This window comes from Mustela nivalis (genome assembly GCF_964662115.1).
Source record: "Mustela nivalis genome assembly, chromosome: 7".
Classification (NCBI taxonomy): Eukaryota; Metazoa; Chordata; class Mammalia; order Carnivora; family Mustelidae; genus Mustela; species Mustela nivalis.
Genome location: NC_139026.1, coordinates 146,556,972 through 146,574,360, shown reverse-complemented (window position 1 = coordinate 146,574,360; position 17,389 = coordinate 146,556,972). Strand labels below are relative to the sequence as shown.

Genomic DNA, 17,389 nt, shown 5'->3' with positions numbered 1-17,389 from the left:
CGGGTCCCTCGCGCATCCCCTAACGCTGCAGGCCGCACTACCCGGTTTCTCTCGCAGCTCAGCGGCTGTCTGCACCGCATGAGCCTGTCTTAGAGGTTAGTCTGTGTACCTTCCACAGCACCTTACAAAGATCATATATTCAACGGACTCTGTAGGCTTGAAGAGTGGGAACACTCACAGAGCAACAGACAGCTGTCTCCAGGAGAGCGATTTCTCAGACGCACTCTCTCCACGACAGCCCGTACTCCCCACAGAGCTCCTTCCCCTAACTGTGGCTGGCACGCAAAGACAAGCAAATGAAAGGAAGGAATCCAACCTTAGTGAGTGGTTGTTCAATTACACATTTAAACTGTAGGGAACCGTAGGGAAACAGTCCTGAACAGATGCTGCCAGTAAGCTTCCAGATTAATTTTTCTAATTTCCTTTCACACATGTACACCTGTGCTTCTACTGAAAGAGCCGGCAGTGGGAAAAGGGAACTTATTTTTTACAGTTCGATCAGATTCTGCTCCTAGAGAGGGCAGAGAATCAGACACAAGACACACTTATTTCTCTAGCCAACAGGACTGGAAAAGTACCCACATGAGAAGTAAACCCCCGAAGTTACATTTAAAAATTATCCCACTAACAGCTTTTTAGAACTTCTCTACAAACTGCACACACACACTCAGAAAGGTCCCTTCCAGCTTTATGAATAAGCTGGTTGGTGGCGGGGCGCCTGGGTGGGTCAGTGGGTGAAGTGTCAGCACTCGGCTTCCGCTCAGGTCACGATCTCAGCGTCCTGGGACAGGGTCCTGGGACCGAGCCCCGCATCGGGCTCTCTGCTCAGCGGGGAGCCTGCTTCCCTTCCTCTCTCTGCCTACTTGTGATCTCTGCCTGCCAAATGAATAAATACAATCTTTTTCAAAAAGATTCTTTCTCTTCTTCTCTCTCTGCCTCTCTCCACACTACCTCAAAAGAAAAAAAAAAATGATGCATGACACGTTATCTCACTCTGGAGAGGTCAATTATTTCAAAAGATTGTCTTAGCTGGAATTCTTATGAAAATATAGCACAAAACAAAGGGAGAGTTTAGGTCATCTCATTAACCCTCTGGTTACAAGCATTTTTGACAAACTTCAAACTACCAGTCCAATACTTGGTCATAAGGAAGCCTAAATAAAATATTATTTGAAACAAGTGAAACAAATAGGAAGACTAAAAAGTCCTATCTCTTACCCTGCGTGTGACTGTGATGGTTATTTTGTAAGCGGGCACACAGCTGGGGTAGGTGATCATATCCTTAGATACAGCGCCTTCCGGCCCTCCAACTCTATCTTTTCCTCTGACCATGAGTCACTTCTTTTCCAGGAGAAGACCATCTCCCGAAACAGATACACATCTTTTCACCCAAAAGCAGCAGATGGAAGGAGCACTGAGCACATTAGGCCTAGCTACATAGGGCACGAGCTCAGCTGGTCCGCACGCCTGTCTGAACACGACCAGCAAGCACAAGGCCAGCCCAAACCGGCGCCCTTACGGACACGATGCAGCCTGTCTACTCCGTGCCATCTAAAATGAAAGGAGTACAATAAAGGAAGATCTATTTTCCACCAAGTTCAACCCCATACTTGAAAAGGTAACTGCCCCGAATCCAGCCTGCTTGGAGTGTACTCTGACCTCCGTTCGTCCATCATCATTTCCCCAGTAAGAACCACTTCCCCTACTGTAAACCATAAGCCCGGGCCAGCCAGAGCTGCCCCAGTGGCCGGCCAGACGGACAGCCCGCTGAACCGCCCGGGCCTTACTCAGGCCCCCTCAGTCCCAGGATCACGGCCACCCAGGCACTTTCGGGTCAAGGGGCACCTCCACCTCTGCCACACACAACCACCGATTGCAAGCCAAGTGTGTCTAGTGTCCAGGGCAGAAAAAAAAGGCCGACTGCTGGCATTTCATCTGTATTATCACCTTATGGAAAGAGCAGAACTGCCCCATGCAGTCTCTTTCAGAATTTATTCTTACCCCAGGGAACTGCATTGTATGTGGCTCTCCCTTGTTTGATAACGCAGTTTTGTTAACTTCATTTTGAACATGGCATCATCTTCTTGAGATAATCCACACTCTCCCTAAGAATCTTCACTTTCGCTCTTTTACATCTGAACACAAAAAATGCTGACGGCTTAATGTAGTATCAGTGTACAGCTGCACCAAGGAAAGGTCAGAATCAACACCACAAAAAGTCTTTCAAGAGACCCCGAAGCCCTCTTCAAAAAAAAAACAAGGCTCTGGACAGGACCTTGCTTCAACGCTTTTCAAAGGAAAGTCTCCATGCACCTCGGTCTTCTCGTCCAGCTTTCATTCCCCCGAGGAACGCCGATCACATTTTATTATCCTTTCCATCTACGGTCACCGAACTACGACTTTAGAGCGCCCTGAGCCGGGCTGCCGGACAGCCGCACGCCGCTGACCCAGGAGGGGGCCAAAGATCAGAACCAGAGGTGGAAAACCGGTGTGAAGTCCGGAACTATATATAGTTTACTTAAAGAAGTTAAATTTAAGAAAAGCCAACACGACAAAAACCTGTACACCTGACACTGACAGACTATTTCCACTTCTTCACCCTGTAACAGGCATGCAGTTTGCAAAGATGTTAAATTAAAAAAAAAAAAAAAAAAAAAGGCTTTACTTTCAGAAAAGGTACTTTTGATCTGCGTTATCAACAGCCAATTAATCAAAACAAAGGAAGAACAGTGTTTCTCCAAACGAAGGACCATGGAACTCAGCCAGTCGTGAAAACATTCCCAAGACTGAGCAGGGCTCGAAGTTCAGAGCTGTTCGGTCCGACAGATGAAGTGATAGAGACGACTACCGTGCCCGGGGGCTCACTGGGGCACGCGCCTGCCCTCCGTGCAGGTCAGGATCTCTGGGTCGTGGAACGGAGCCGCGTCAGACTCTGATCTCAACGGGAAGTCTGTCTCAAGATGCTCTCTCCCTCTCCCTGCCCCTGCCCCTGCTGTCCTGCGGTGGCTCACTCTAGTAAGTCTTTAAAGAAATTAAAAGCCATTTAATAGCTTTCTAAGTGGTGATATAATATGCCTAATTTCAAACCTACATTAAAGCGCGTCCTCCTTTCTTGAATTTAACATTCCTAACAGATGTGGATTTCTTAGCACTGTGGTGAGAGGGAAATACTCCGTAACAACTACACTCCTACACAGCTCCTGAAAATCAGACCTCGTAAGTCAACGCTAGGGACCCAACGACAGCCTATACGTAAGACAACCTGAAAAACCTTCATGAAAATGACCAAGTTTTTCCTTAGTGGTTTCCACGTCAAGGAAGGTCTGGAGGGAGCACCTGGGTGGCTCAGTCGAGGAATTGTCTGCCTTTGGCCCAGGTCATCGCGGCAGGGTCCTGGGCTGGAGCCCATGTCGGGAGTCCGCTTCTCCCTCTCCCCCGGCCTCCGCCCCTCCCTCAGGCTCAGGCTCTCTCCCGTCCAGCTCTCACTCACACTCGGGCTCTCCGTGTCTCTCGAATACATCACTGCTACCAAAACAATGGTTCAGAGAAACAAGGACGTACTCGCGGAAGGCGCACTGGTCCTCTATCCTCTCCGCCCGGAGCTCCCCTTCTCCCTCCTTCACCGCTCAAACACAATCCCGGGGCTCCCTCGGAGCACGAAGCACCCGAGGAGCTGAGCGGGAAGGGCCGGCGGAGCAGAGACCGGCGCAGAGACCGGCAGGACGGGAGGGAGAAGCTGGGGGCCTCCCCGGCAAGGTGCAGCCTCTCCGGAGACGCCGCTCCCCGGGACGGACACCCCGCTTGCCGCGGAGACGCTCCCCCAGGCCTCCGCACGCCCTTCCTCGCCACGGGACACAGGTCATCCCAGCGGCCGGCAGGCCTCCCGCTCCCTTCGCTGCCGCAGATGCTGCTCCTCCGCAGAGTGCAGGGAAGCGCTGGCTTGCCCTGCGTGGCCGGAAGCAACTGGAAACGGAAGCAGGTCACTCTAAAGCCCGGGCACGGTCTGTACCCACTTCGACTTGTGCAGGCTCCTTCCCGTGGGATCTCATCTTAGAGCGAGCCGGTCGGTCGAAGCCGTCTTGTCTTCTCACATAAACCCTAACGCATCACCTAAGACTTCCACTTTGTCTCTTTAACGTACAGCTTAGTTTCAAAGTGTGAACGGTACCGTCCTGCTGGAATAATTATTCTCCAATTTTTTACAACTGTCTTATCTAAGACCCAAGTGAATAGTTTTCTTAGTGGTTTGTTTTTACTGAGACACTCCCAAGTTTTCAAATTAGTTTTCCTACGGATGTTTTTCTACTATTTTTATCAATTTCTATTAGTTAAATCCTGTAACTGCACTAAGGAGTCTAACTGCGCTGAACAGGTCTGGGAACGCACTTCACTGGCTTTTCTAAGCCGACAGTGTATCAGGCAGGCAGAGAAAGAGGGCGGCAGGGTGCAGGTGGCACCGGCGCAGCCAGCCTGGCCCATGGGCCACTAGGCGCCGCATCTGGGCTCACTGGCGTGAGCTGTGCTTCCCTGGGCTCTGCGTTCATGGCTTCAGTGAACACCACAGATCGAACATCAGTGTAACTAAGCAAATATCTGCAGATCATTTTTTATTTTAAGATTTTATTTATTTATTTGACAGAGAGCACAAGTTGGCACAGAGGCAGGCAGAGAGAGAGAGGGAAGCAGACTCCCTGCCAAGCAGAAAGCCCGATGCAGGGCTCGATCCCAGGACCCTGGGATCACGACCTGAGCCGAAGGCAGAGGCTTTAGCCTACTGAGCCACCCAGGTGCCCCTCCGCAGACCATTTTTTTGACCTACAGACTCCTCAAAATCAGCTGTTTAAAAAAAATCCATTCCTGGGGTACCTGGGGTGGTTCAATGGGTCGGGCCTCTGCCTTGGGCTTGGGTCATGATCTCAGGGTTATGGGGTGGAGCCTCACATCCGGCTCTCTGTGCAGCAGGGAGCCTGCTTCCCCCCTCCCCCCGCTTCTCTCTGCCTGCCTCTCTACCAGCCTGTGATCTCTGCCAAATAAATAAATAAAATCTTTAAAAAAAAAAAAAAAAGATCTGTAAAATGTTATCTGTAAAAAAAAAAAAGAAAAATCCATTCCCACCACCCTTCTCATTTAAGACAAATAAACAAAAACTGACAATCCCTCCGTCTCAAGGAAAGAGATCATCTACCCAGCTGCCCAATCCAGAAATCTACAAACCAGTTTGAACTTCCTCTCAAATAAGCCTGTATCTGTCTCCCGATCTCTATTACTGATAAAAACTACTCAGATAACCATCATCTCTGAACCAAATTACCACCCCAACTTCTTTTGCATCTCCAACCCCACACCAATTCTTTGTAGATGACTTTTCTGATGCAGGAGATGGTCTTCCACTCCGTGGTTTTCATCCCCAAAGGCCCGCACTTGGGACTGCCCATCTTCTCCACTGCCTGGGCTGCGAGACCTTCACACCCAGGGACGGTGTACGCCAAATGCCCACGGTCTCTTCAGTGCTGGGAAGGCAGGAAAGTCTACCTTCTCGGTCACTGTATTTCTGACACAGAACCTAACAGAACAAAACCTCAGCAGATATGTGTTTGTTTAGTCACTGCATTTTTCATGCAATAAACACATGAGAAGAAATTCTTGGTATTTAAAATGATGATGCCCAGTAAAAGCCTCTGTTGCTACATACTATAAAAATGTGTTAATGTAGGAAAAGGCAGTGTTTTTAGGTTGGGGCAAAATTACTGTGGGTTCATTTTCATTTCATCTCAAATACTCTCGAGATGCTGTATGTGTGTGTGCATATGTGTGTACTTGGAATCTGAGCATGCAGAAGAGTTAACTACGGTGATGCTCACAATAAAAAAACCACATTTAACTAAAAAAAATAACAACGAATCCTTGAACTTCCAAGTGGCAAACACACTAAAACTATGACTTGTACTGAAGGTGGAGGTCAAATATCTTTTTGAAAATCTGCTGAAAGCTGAGCCCTTCCCCAGGGAAAACAGACATATACCTGAATGTTAAACACAGACTAGGAAGTTCAAGGACCCCCTAGTCCACCTTACGGACAGCAAGCTGGACATCTGAGGAGGAGGTCAAGAGCAGCGACTCGAGGAGCACCCAGCACCCTGACTCCCACTAACCGGGCAGCGACACTGGGCACACTCATCTGACCTGCTGTGGGCGTATTGAGGGCAGGTACAGCACAGAGCACGATTAAACACCAATGCAGTCATAACTAATTACTAGGCAAAGGCCGGACACCAGGAGCCACGAAGCACCACCCTGACTCACAAAGTAGCAGCCGGAGCCTGAGCACAGGGCTCAAAGGCCAGGTGTGACAACCTGAGCTTGCTTTCACACCTCCCAGCATGACCATGCTAAAAGGGAATACTGAAATGCAACGAATACCACCTAGCATGAAGTGTTCCTTATAAAACTGACACTACTCTTAAAAAAGAATTTAAGTTCCACAGCTAATGAGTTCAAAAATACATACCACTTTAGATAATCTTTCATTCTGATATACCAAAGGATATGTATCCCAGGCCTAATACCATCTCCATTTTAGAAATAACTGGATCACGACTCAGTCAGGATTGGAGTTCAACAGATGAACTTAACACCACAGATGTTCCAAGCAAACTATCAGAGTCCGCATCAGCTCCAATAATTCGGAGAGGCTATTCAGCAAGGTAAATGAACTTCCCTCCGTCCTGGGATTTGGGGAGCCCCTGACCCCAATGACACTCACTATAAAAAGTACTATTAAAATGTTCTGGTTAAAACCAGCATTTCTGGGGCACCTGGGTGGCTCAGTGGGTTAAAGCCTCTGCCTTGGGCTCAGGTCATGATCCCAGGGGCCTGGGACAGAGCCCCACATCCGGCTCTCTGCTCAGCAGCGAGTCTGCTTCTCTTCCTCTCTCTCCGCCTGCCTCTCTGCCTGCTTGAGATCTCTGTCTGTCAAATAAATAAGTAAAATCTTTTAAAAAATTAATTAATTAATTTGATTAAATAAAACCAGCATTTCTGAAGCTCAGCTGGGCTGTGTGGCATAGGCCACAAATGTATCAGGCTACTGTACCTAATGCATACAAGAGCTGGGTCCTATTTTCAATGGACTTAGAAGAAAGAAACAAGATAGACCCCATTTTCTGGTCTTCATCATGACATGTAAAGCAAACTGTCTCCAGACCTCCAGTTTTCCAAACAGCAAAACAGGTGTTCTGAAAAACGAGAACAAAAACAAGCAAGGATTTTGGGTCCTCTGAATTCCAAGCCAAACACATTGCTGAGGATGAGAACTGTGGCAATCTGCATTCATTTCTCACATTGTGTAGGCAAACTCCAGGCTGCTAAAATCTGAAGTCATTGCACACGGCAGGGAGCGGGCGAGAACAGCGGCGGAGGACGGTAAACCAGTAAACTCGGCCGGGAGAGGCGGTACCGCACTCAACTAACTGATCCTGTCTCAGGTGCGAGCTCCTCTTTACCGAAAGGGGAGGAGCACGAACACAGGTGCGGACACTACCAAAGCCTGAACAGGGAACCCTGCACCAGCAGCGGAGATACCAAGGTGCCGTTTAGGAAGGAAACCACCAAATTCTTGGGAATTTCTCAAACTAATTCTCAAAGACAATATGTAAACCGCAGTCTTAATATAGGACACAAACTGGAAGACCTATTAGCGCCTTCCAAAGGTAATTAAAGCCAGTAAGTTAAATTATCTAACATGATAAACAATATCCTTACTTTTCTTTAAAATGTTTTTAAAAACACAGTTTAATAGCAGCTTTAAGATTCTGCTTTAAAAAAAATAATAAAATGCCAACTTAAAATTCTGTAGCATACATAAAGTAAACGCTTTTACCAGTTTCACTTTTTCTTTCGAAATCCCACTAGTAAGAAGCATCTCACGTGAGGTCTGTAATTAGAGCACAACGCAGGGCTGAGCTCAGAGTGGACAGCACAGGCACAGCACTCTGCCGCCTGCTAAATGGCTGCCTCTGCACTAACTTTACACTTCTGGGGCCTTCAGTTTGAGTCATTAAAGCTCCAAAATCCTCGAACAGGAACTGCAGAGTTACACTATTTTTCTGACAGTTATTTCAGAAATAAGTTATCAAATCTCAGTTAATAAAATAAAGCAGACCAACACTCAGCCTCCGACAGCGACCGTCCCAAGCGCTACCGCACTCACTCAGAGCACTGCAGGAACAGGGCAGAAGAACAGAAGCTCTCTCTCGTCCCCGTCTGGTAACTCCACAGTGACCGATGCTGCTGATGGAAACAACATTCTCCACGCAACTGGATTAAGGCTGATCAAATGTACTATGTCATTACTAAACACTCGGCCAGTACGATGCTTCCAAGTGTCCGACAAACTTACCACAGCAACGCGGGGCAACGTAAACCGGAAGTTAATGATCTAGCTTTAATTTCCCTGCTCATAAAACCGCCCAGTAATAGCATTTGTGGCCACATAATGACCCTCGGAAAACATCTGACCTATGGCTCTTTACCTTGAGCTATAATCTGGCATTTTCAAGAAAAACAGTGAGTTAACAGAGCACCTGTTAACCTGCACAGTGACAAGCACACTTTCCATATTCTGAACTTCAAAGGACAAGTGCCAAGACTGTCCAGACGCCTAACCGAACCTACTAAAACTCAGGGTCAGGAGGCCCTCAAGGAACTCTGTGCAGGAAGAGGCCGCACTCCGAGGGAAGCCTCACCAGGTCACAGACACTCCTGCAGATGTGTATGGCAGATGCATGTTGTTCTTTCTTTTTTAAACGAGAGAGAGAGGGCAGGGGTGCAGCAGACAGGGGAGAGGGAGAAGCAGGCCCCGCTGAGCAGGGAGCCTGATGCAGGACTCGATCCTAGGATGATGGCCTGAGCGGAAGACAGGAGCAGCCCCCAAGCGGCCTGCCAGCGTGTCTTCTTCTTCCCTCGTTCCATTCACCCTTAGGGGTCAATTCTCCGGCACAGAGGCCTGAAAGGTAATGATTTCAGCAGAAGAAATGGAAACACAGCAACACACAGAAAGAAGTGTGCGGACCCGCCGTCATGCAGACCTTCGGTCTGCACGGCTGGCCCCACCCCCGTGTTTAAGAGGTGCAGAAGAAAATACTGCTGATTCACTAGTTACTCATTTGTACAATGGTCTGTACACAAGTGACCTGTTGAAGGGAAACCGGAAATAGCATTAGAGTCTGAAAACAAGCAGCACTGGAGTTATGGATATTAATCAAATAGGAACATGGAACTTCCAATAATCCCAAGGAAAGTTTCATCCAAAAAGGTTTTCACACTAAACTTCTGCACTCCATGACAACCAGCGTCCCACCAATTATTTGAATGTTTTTACCTCCTAAGGAGAAAATGGTTTTGCATTCTAAACGCCTAGATTGCTAAAAGGTAACTTTCCATAGGGACTTCAAGTCTACTTTCAAAAGTGCCTGCTATCCTATGACTCTGCAGAGCTGGGAAAAGCCAGGCAGCAAAGGATTACCGTACTGCACCTCTGTGGGCATATACTTCTACATGGTGGGGCAGGAGTTACACAGATGGAAGATTTAAGAATAAAACAGACATAAAGTAATCAACAAAGAGAAATACTCAGAAAGCAGTCTTTAAAGAATAGGTTTTAAAGGACACGGTATTTTCAAAAAAAAAAAAATACTTAAAGGGCACGTTTCATATGTTCAGAGAGCTATAATCAACTTGTAAATTAAGGTGACTTGTAAATGTGTATCAAATCGATCACTGTTTTTGTTCTTATATTTTGAGCTTTGACAGTAAAACAAAGCTTTTTAAAATCTGAAAACAGGATGTTCTCATTTCTCAGCGATGTTTCTAAAAAAGGATCTGTCAATTAGCCCACCTTAAAAGCTGATGTAACGTACTTTACAACCGTTAAACACTAGTAAATTTAAGGCATATTTTTAAACCATCACTTTAAACATTCTGTATAATAAAACTGGATGAGTTTCTAAGCGAGCTATTCTCCATTTAGGCCAGGGCTTGGCCTTTGCCCCCGTGACGCATGGAAGCATAAACACCAGGGCCCTCCACCCCAGGGACCCGTGCGGAACGCCTGCCCATGTGTGCCCTCTCCTTCCTCTCGTGTCACTCTCCACAAAGCCGGCTAATCACCTCAAAAGGCAATTCTGGTCATGTAATTCTCCTGCTGAAAACCCTCCAAGCGCTTTCCACTGTTCTTGGGATACAGAGAGAACTTCTCACCTACACAAAGACGTCTCACATTCTATATGATCCAGCGGCTACCTTGACCGCCCTCCTTCACTGAGCCTCACTCCGAGTACTCGTCCGCGTCCCTGCACGGGGATCGCTGACAGTCATCCTGTCCTGCAGGCTGACTCTGCCCCACCACACTCTTCCTTCCGGAGCCCCGTGGCCCCGCGAGGCCCACAAGGCCAGCACAATGTATGGCTCTCATATGAGGTTATCTGGTCATCCACCTGCCCCTGTGGCCCATGAGCTCCAAAAAGCAGGGCAATCCATCCCTTTTGTTCACCACTCTAGCCCCCAGATGTATTCCTGAATTATTTGGTGAATACTCTGTACCACTGAGAGGCCTGGATTCCTGTCCACGAACAAAATAGAAACCCTCAAGCTTACAGAGTTAATTCAAGCCCCGGAAGACAGACCATACACGACCTATGGAAATGACATGGTACGTCATAATGTAGTAAGAGCTACAGAGAAAAACAAGGCAGGGACGGGAGAGGAGTGTGCGCTGCAGGAAGAGCGAGACCACTCGAGGGAGCGTGGTGCTGAGAGCCATCAGTAAGTGTTGGGGATGGAAGCTTCAAGAATCCAAATGCCTGCCTGCTTTCCTTTAAATAAAACATCCCACTTTTCTAATCCCTTGTAGACCAGGAGCCTTAGTGAAAAGTTCCGGCATCATTGGTCTTCTTACTGCTAGTGTCTCACTGATCAAAAACACCTGCTCAAGGAAGGCACAACCTCTTGCCTTTCGTTCCTACCAAATCCTGAAGCGAAGACTCTCTACAGGAAATGAAAAATGAAAAAATCCACTGAAGTTTAAAAATACATTCCCAGGGTGCCTGGGTGGCTCAGTCATTAAGTGTCTGCCTTTGGCTCAAGTCATGATCGCACGGTCCTGGGATCGAGCCCCGCATTAGGCTCCCTCTTCAGCGGGAAGCCTGCTTTTCCCTCTGCCACTTCCCCTCCTTGGGTTCCCTCTCTTGCTGTGTCTCTCTCTTGCCAAATAAGTTTTTAAAATCTTGTAAGAAGTAAATAAATAAATTTAATTTTTGTGTATTATAATTGATTTGTTTTAGGTTAATACAATCTGCTTTAACTTTAAAGCCAAGAAACATTTTTTATTAAAAGGGGGCAAGTTTTTAAAGACTGAGAAAGGGAACAATCTAGGTCACATGATTAAATGACTCCATCCAATTCACAGCATGCACTAGATACCACTATCAAATCACTAATATTTTGTCTATTTTGTATAACTGCACTACTGCAATCATTTCGAGTGAAGATTTTTATGTTTGTTTACAAAGGCGTGCAACTGTACAATCTGCCGATCATTTCCCTACAACCAAAATGAGAGGTGTCTTCAGACACACCTTTTTCCAGCTGGTTGAGCAAAGTTTACTAAACATCTACAGATGGGTCTCCAACCTTCGATGACTGAACTTACAATTTTTCAACTTCACAATGGTGCAAAAGCAATACACACTCAGTGGAAACCGGACCTCAAACTCTGAATTTCAATCTTGCTCCCAGTGAGCCCCTAGATCAGAGGAGTGACAGCTGAGATACACTGACTACGGTCCTGCACCCATGCGACCATTCTGTCACTTTCAGTACAGTGTTCAGTGAATTCCAGGAGACAGATACTCAACACTTCATAAACAAATGGGCTTTGTGTTAGGAGATTCTTCCCTAAGTGCAGGCTAATGTAAGTGCTCTGAGCCTGTTTACAGCCAACAAGGCTAAGCTGTGATACTCTAGGTCAGGTGCATGAAATCCACTTTCAACTTAGTATTTTCAGCCTTCAGTAGCTCTACCGGGACAGACCTATCACAAGTCGAGAAGATCTGTATAGTGCACCTGGACCTAAGCTGCCCAAAGAGGTTACAAATAAAAGAGATCTCACCCAGAGGAGCTTACATTAATTCATTAGGGGCTGTGTCTGAGCTACTACAGAAACAGCAAAGCATTAAGCACAACCTTAGAAATTAAGGCAAGGATTCCTGAAGGACTCCTGAAATACCCTTATAAAGATGGATTAAAGAGCGAAGAAGTAAAAAAAAAAAAAAAAAAAAAAGATTCCATCTCAACCAGAGAAACGGGGAGCACAGGCAACAGCACTTGCAACTCCACGCTTCCGAGGGAGAGGCAGTGGTCAGCTTAGGCCAAAGGAAGGCAGCCCAGCCAGCAAGGAGGAGGCAGAAATGCCAAGGCCCCTGGAGCAGGGCCCCTGGGCGTCTCTCATTTAGACAGGGGACAGTCACGGAGGAGTTTTTACAAGGGCTTAGCAATCAGGATATGCCTGTAAAGCAAGCTCTGGCCGCAGTTTGAGTAAAATGGTATGTTGCACATAAAAAAGGCACTTTATCACACAAATAAATACTATCCTAATTTTAAGTTTTTAAGCCCATACATATGCATTCCAAATTCCATTAAGAACACTTTCAGTGAAAACTAAGTCTCATCTCAATGATTATTAAACTCCCTCTAAAAATTAAGTAGCACGCTTTCAAATGTGACTTAAATATGAAATGTCCTAGTGTTCTACAATGCACTCTGTGACCTAGGTCTCACTATCAGGGAAGCAGGAAGGACACTGAAGAAAAAACCGAACCGCGAGAGAGGACATGAAAGTGTTGGCATCACTCAGCAGCAGCCCTTATTAACTAAGCTATGAGGGATTCACAGAAAAATGGTGAAAAGATAGTTTATGAAAGTATCAAAGGAGGGGTGCCTGGGTGGCTCAGTGTGTTAAGCCTCTGCCTTCAGCTCAGGTCATGATCTCAGGTCCTGGGATCGAGCCCCGCATCGGGCTCTCTGCTCAACGGGGAGCCTGCTTCCCTCTCTCTCTCTCTCTGCCTGCCTCTCCGCCTACTTGTGATCTCTCTCTCTGTGTCAAACAAATAATAAAATCTTAAAAAAAAAAAAATATCAAAGGGAGGAAAAAAGTATCAAAGGGACAGAAGGAGTTTTGGGGTGAGGGAAGATAGGAACGGAAGAAGTATGAGCTGACTTAACACTTCTCTTAGCTGTTCCTGAGGTTAAAGACACGTGCAGGAAAAATAAAGTGTTGGAACACTGGGAAAAAAATCATTTCCACATTGGAGTTCTCTTCCTTCTAATAAAAGAACCTAAACTTTCCACTTTACAATTCAATATTCCTATAAAGAAATTCAATTTCTAACCCCGAGAACTGCAGGAGGAGCGGAGTCGCTCCAGGGACACCAACAAGTGCAACACTGAGCGGCACAGCCTGAACTGAACTGAACCCAAATCAGATCTGGTGAGTTGCGCGCTCAAAGGCAGGGCCTCGTTGACTGCAGACTTTAAAATGAGCTCTTACAGAAAAGAGAACTCTTCACAGGAATAAAATCTTACAGAACAGCATAAGCAATAATGCCCAGCAAGTTTCTGTTTCTAACCATGCATTTTCCATAAAAACAAACCTCAGTGTTTGTTTTCTTCTGTCCATTAGAAAACTGTTGAGTCAATGGCCTTGTAGGAGGAATTACAAGAATATACTGAGATTTTCTTGCCTTTACCTATCTGAAAAAATCCTTAAGTATGAGAGAAGTCTGCAAGACTACAACCAGGGGTTCTGAAAGCATATTTAATACTCGTTCGTGCCTTTAACACGAAGACACTATGAATAGCATTCCAAGTATCCTTTATCTACACAGCTTTTAACCATCTCGAGGGACCATCATAAAGATAGCACACGTTAGGGGCACCTGGGTGGCTCAGTGGGTTAAGCCTCTGCCCTCGGCTCAGGTCACGATCTCAGGGTCCTGGGATCCAGCCCCCCATTGGGCTCTCTGCTCAGTGGGAAGCCTGCTTCCTCCTCTCTCTCTCTGCCTGCCTCTCTGCCTGCTTGTGATCTCTCTGTCGAATAAATAAAATCTAAAAAAAAAAAAAGGAAGAAAAAGATAGCATGTTACTAAAATTAGAAGGCCTAAATAATAATGCTACTTATCAGGAGGGAAAGTATGACCTGCAGCATTCCGTGGAAGTAACAGTGGAAGGAGTGGGCCGCACCCACTTCCCACTGGTAACAGGCCCTCAGGTCTCCCACTAGAAAACTTGTCAAACTGTTGCAGATCCACTCACAGTCTTGCGGCTCCTTGCAGGCGCTGCTTACCTATGACCGTTCACAACCTGGGGCTCCCGACTTGCCCTGTGCGTTTCAGAACCGTGTGTTACCACAAAAACAAGCCACTAGACTGTTTCCGCACAGTTTAAATATGTATTTGTCAAAACCTGTGCTTATTAGTGGAAGTCATATGAAGTTCCATAAATTCTCCAACTCCCAACTGCTTTTAAAGCACAATCCCTGGGAGGCCTTTGGGGGGCTCAGCGACCGGCTCGGGGGGGGGGGGGGGGGGTCATGGTGCGGGGTCCTGGACGGAGCCGGCTCAGCCCGGAGCCTGCCTTCCCTCTCGCACCGCCTCTGCTTGTTTCTGCTCTTGCGGTCTCTGGCTGCCAAATACACAAACTCTTTACAAACATAAAAGAAAGCACAACCCCGGAGCCCTGCGTAAAGTCAAGCGCGGCCCTCCCCGCGCGGCCAGGGTCAGCCGCTCTTCCCGAGGCCCACTCACCGACTACCTGGCCGGCCCCATTTTCTCTGCGGCTCCCACTGCAACACGGCGGCCCCTTTCTCGACATGCACACTTGAGCCTCGGATCCCGCTTCCCCTGCGCCAAGGCAGGCGACCGAGCGGCCAGCGAGCCCGGCAGGCGCCGTCCACCCGCCGGCACGGGCAGGGCGGGCAGAACGGGGACAGCGAGGCGGCCCGCGGCGCCCGCAGGGGTCGGGGACAACGCGCTCGTACAAGCAGGCGGAGACGGCACCACGGACGGGGGCACGGCGGCCCCGCGAGGCCGACCCCGGACGAGGAGACGAGGAAAGCGCGGCCCCGAGCGGACCGGTCCCCGCCGAGCAGGAAGACGCCTTGGTGCCGGCCAGCGAGCTCAGGCCCTGCTCCGGAGCGGAGCCAAGCGCGCTTCTGGCCGCGGGCGGGCGTCGGACGGAGGCCAGCGGTCCCCGCCCGGCCGGCCCGAGGCCTCCGGCCCCGCAGCGCACCACGGCGGACGGGCGCTCGCAGCCTGGCTCCCGCGACGGCGGCTCCTGCGCGGCCCGCGGGTCAACCCGTGTGCGGCGGGGCTGCGGCCCGGACGGAGCGGCCGCGGCAAGTCGGGCGTCCGCGCCCGCGAGGGCAGAGCCCGGGACGGGGACCTCGTCCTTCCCTCCCCGCCGGCAAACGACCCCGGGGCCCGACTGCGGCGCGTCCCTCTCGCGGCGGAGCGCGGCGGCAGGAGAACCCGCAGCCCCGAGGGGACCCCCGGACGCCAACGACGCTGGTCCGCAGGCCGGCGCCGGCCTCGCCGCCCGCCCGCCCGCGGCTCGGAACGTCCCCTGACCGCAGGACGCACAGCCCGCGGCCGGACGCCCCGAAGCCCTCCCGGGGCTCCCGCGCGGCGCGTCCAGAAGCGCGGCCGCCGGCGCCGGACCGAGCGCGAACCGCGCCGACGGGAAGTTCCCACGGACGGGCCGCGCCCGGCGGCCGCTGACCCGGCCCCGCCACCGCGCGTCCCGGCGCCGCCGCCCGCACCCCGCGCCCCCGACCCCGCTCCTCCGGCGCCCCCGGAGCCCGCCTCGGCCGCAGCCGCCCGGACACGCCCGGACCGCCGGAGCCGCACTTCCTGGTCCCCGTGACCCCGTCCGTCCCCGCCCGGACGGCCGCCGGGCCGGGCCCCCGCGCGCAGGGCAGGGCGAGGCCTCCGCAGTGCGGGCCGGACGGCGGCGGCGCGGCCCCCGACCCCGACCCCGGCCCCGACCCCGCCCGGCCCCCGACCCCGCCCGGCCCCCCCGGCCCGCCCGCACTCGGGCCCCGCCGCCGCCCCGCGCCCCGCCGCCCGGCCCCGCCGCCCCGCTCTCCGCGCGCCGCGTCCGCCGGGAAGATGGCGGCCCGTGACAGGCGGGCGCGGCGCGGGCCCGGGCGGCGGCCGCGGCGAGCGGGGAGCGCAGGCACCGAGGCCCCGCCGCCGCCCGCTCACCTGTCAGCAGCGCCGCCGCCGCCCGGCCGCCGACCGCCGCAGCCCCGGAGCCCGGCGACCGCGCCACCCGCGGACGGGCCGAGAGGGAGGGGCGGGGAGGGCGCGGCCGGCCCGGACGAGCGGCGGGGGCGGCGCGGCGCGGGCGGGCGGCGGGCGGCGGCGGCTCCTTCCCGTTTCGGGCCCGAAAATGTCTCAACCTCGCGGCTCCGGCGCCCCAACGCTCCTTCCCGTTCGCAGGAGAACACACAGCTCCCGCTTCCGGGGCTCGGCGGAAGTCCCGCCCTCCGCGCGCGCGCGCCCGCGCGCCCGCGCCCCCCGCGCCGCGGCCTGCCGACGGGCGCTCGGAGCCCGGGAGAGCCTCTCGTCAGGGCGGCGCGGCGTCCCGATTGGCTGCGCGCGCCGCCCGCCCCGCCCCTCCGCTTCCCGGCCTTTCCGTGCGCGCGCCCCTCCCGGCGGCGCTTGTGATTGGCGCGGGCGCGCACGCCACCCCGCCCCATCCCGCGCACGCTTCCCGGCCCCGCCCCGCCGCCCTCGCCGCCCCCGCTGCGACCCGAGCCGGCGACCCTGCGCGGCGTGGACCGGGCTCCGCGGTACCCGTCTGCCGGCGGCCGCCGCACCCGCTCCCCCGGCCCTAGGGACCGCACCCTCCGCGTCCTGGACCCCGGGACTGCGGCCCCCACTCTCCTGGGGCAGCGGCAGACACCGCCCGACCCCCGCCCTCCCACCGGGACCGCGCCCCCGCCCCCTTCCCCCGGGGCAGAGACCCACACACGCCGCGCCCTGCCTCCACTCCCGGCACCGCGATCCAACCCCGAGACCCCGGGGCCGCGCCCCCCACCTCCCGGCAGAATCAGGCCTCCGCTCCCGGTCAGGCCGGGGCCGCGACACACCCCAGACCCCGCGCCCCTTTGATACGTTGTCACATCCAAGTGGCAAGAAAGCTCACAGGCTAAATAATGATATTTTAAATCATTTTAGATAAATAAAAATATTCTAAAAGTGGGGGCGGTGCCTGGCGGTTCAGTGGGTTAAGCCGCTGCCTTCGGCTCGGGTCATGATCTCAGGGTCCTGGG

At 51.7% G+C, this 17,389-nt stretch overlaps 1 protein-coding gene across 6 annotated transcripts in view; it reads right to left on the bottom strand.

The window, feature by feature from the left end:
- The window catches only part of LARP4B (La ribonucleoprotein 4B), an 88,384-nt gene extending 71,766 nt beyond the window's left edge, over positions 1 to 16,618 (bottom strand). For 2 of the 6 annotated variants that reach the window (XM_082739781.1, XM_082739779.1), the window contains exon 1: positions 16,317 to 16,575. The gene's annotated coding sequence lies outside the window, so the exon portion shown is untranslated. Of the gene's footprint in view, positions 1 to 16,316 lie in introns of all 6 variants that reach the window. The other 4 variants (XM_082739782.1, XM_082739780.1, XM_082739783.1 and 1 more) reach the window with 4 other exon arrangements.
- Positions 16,619 to 17,389: the final 771 nt, after the last annotated feature.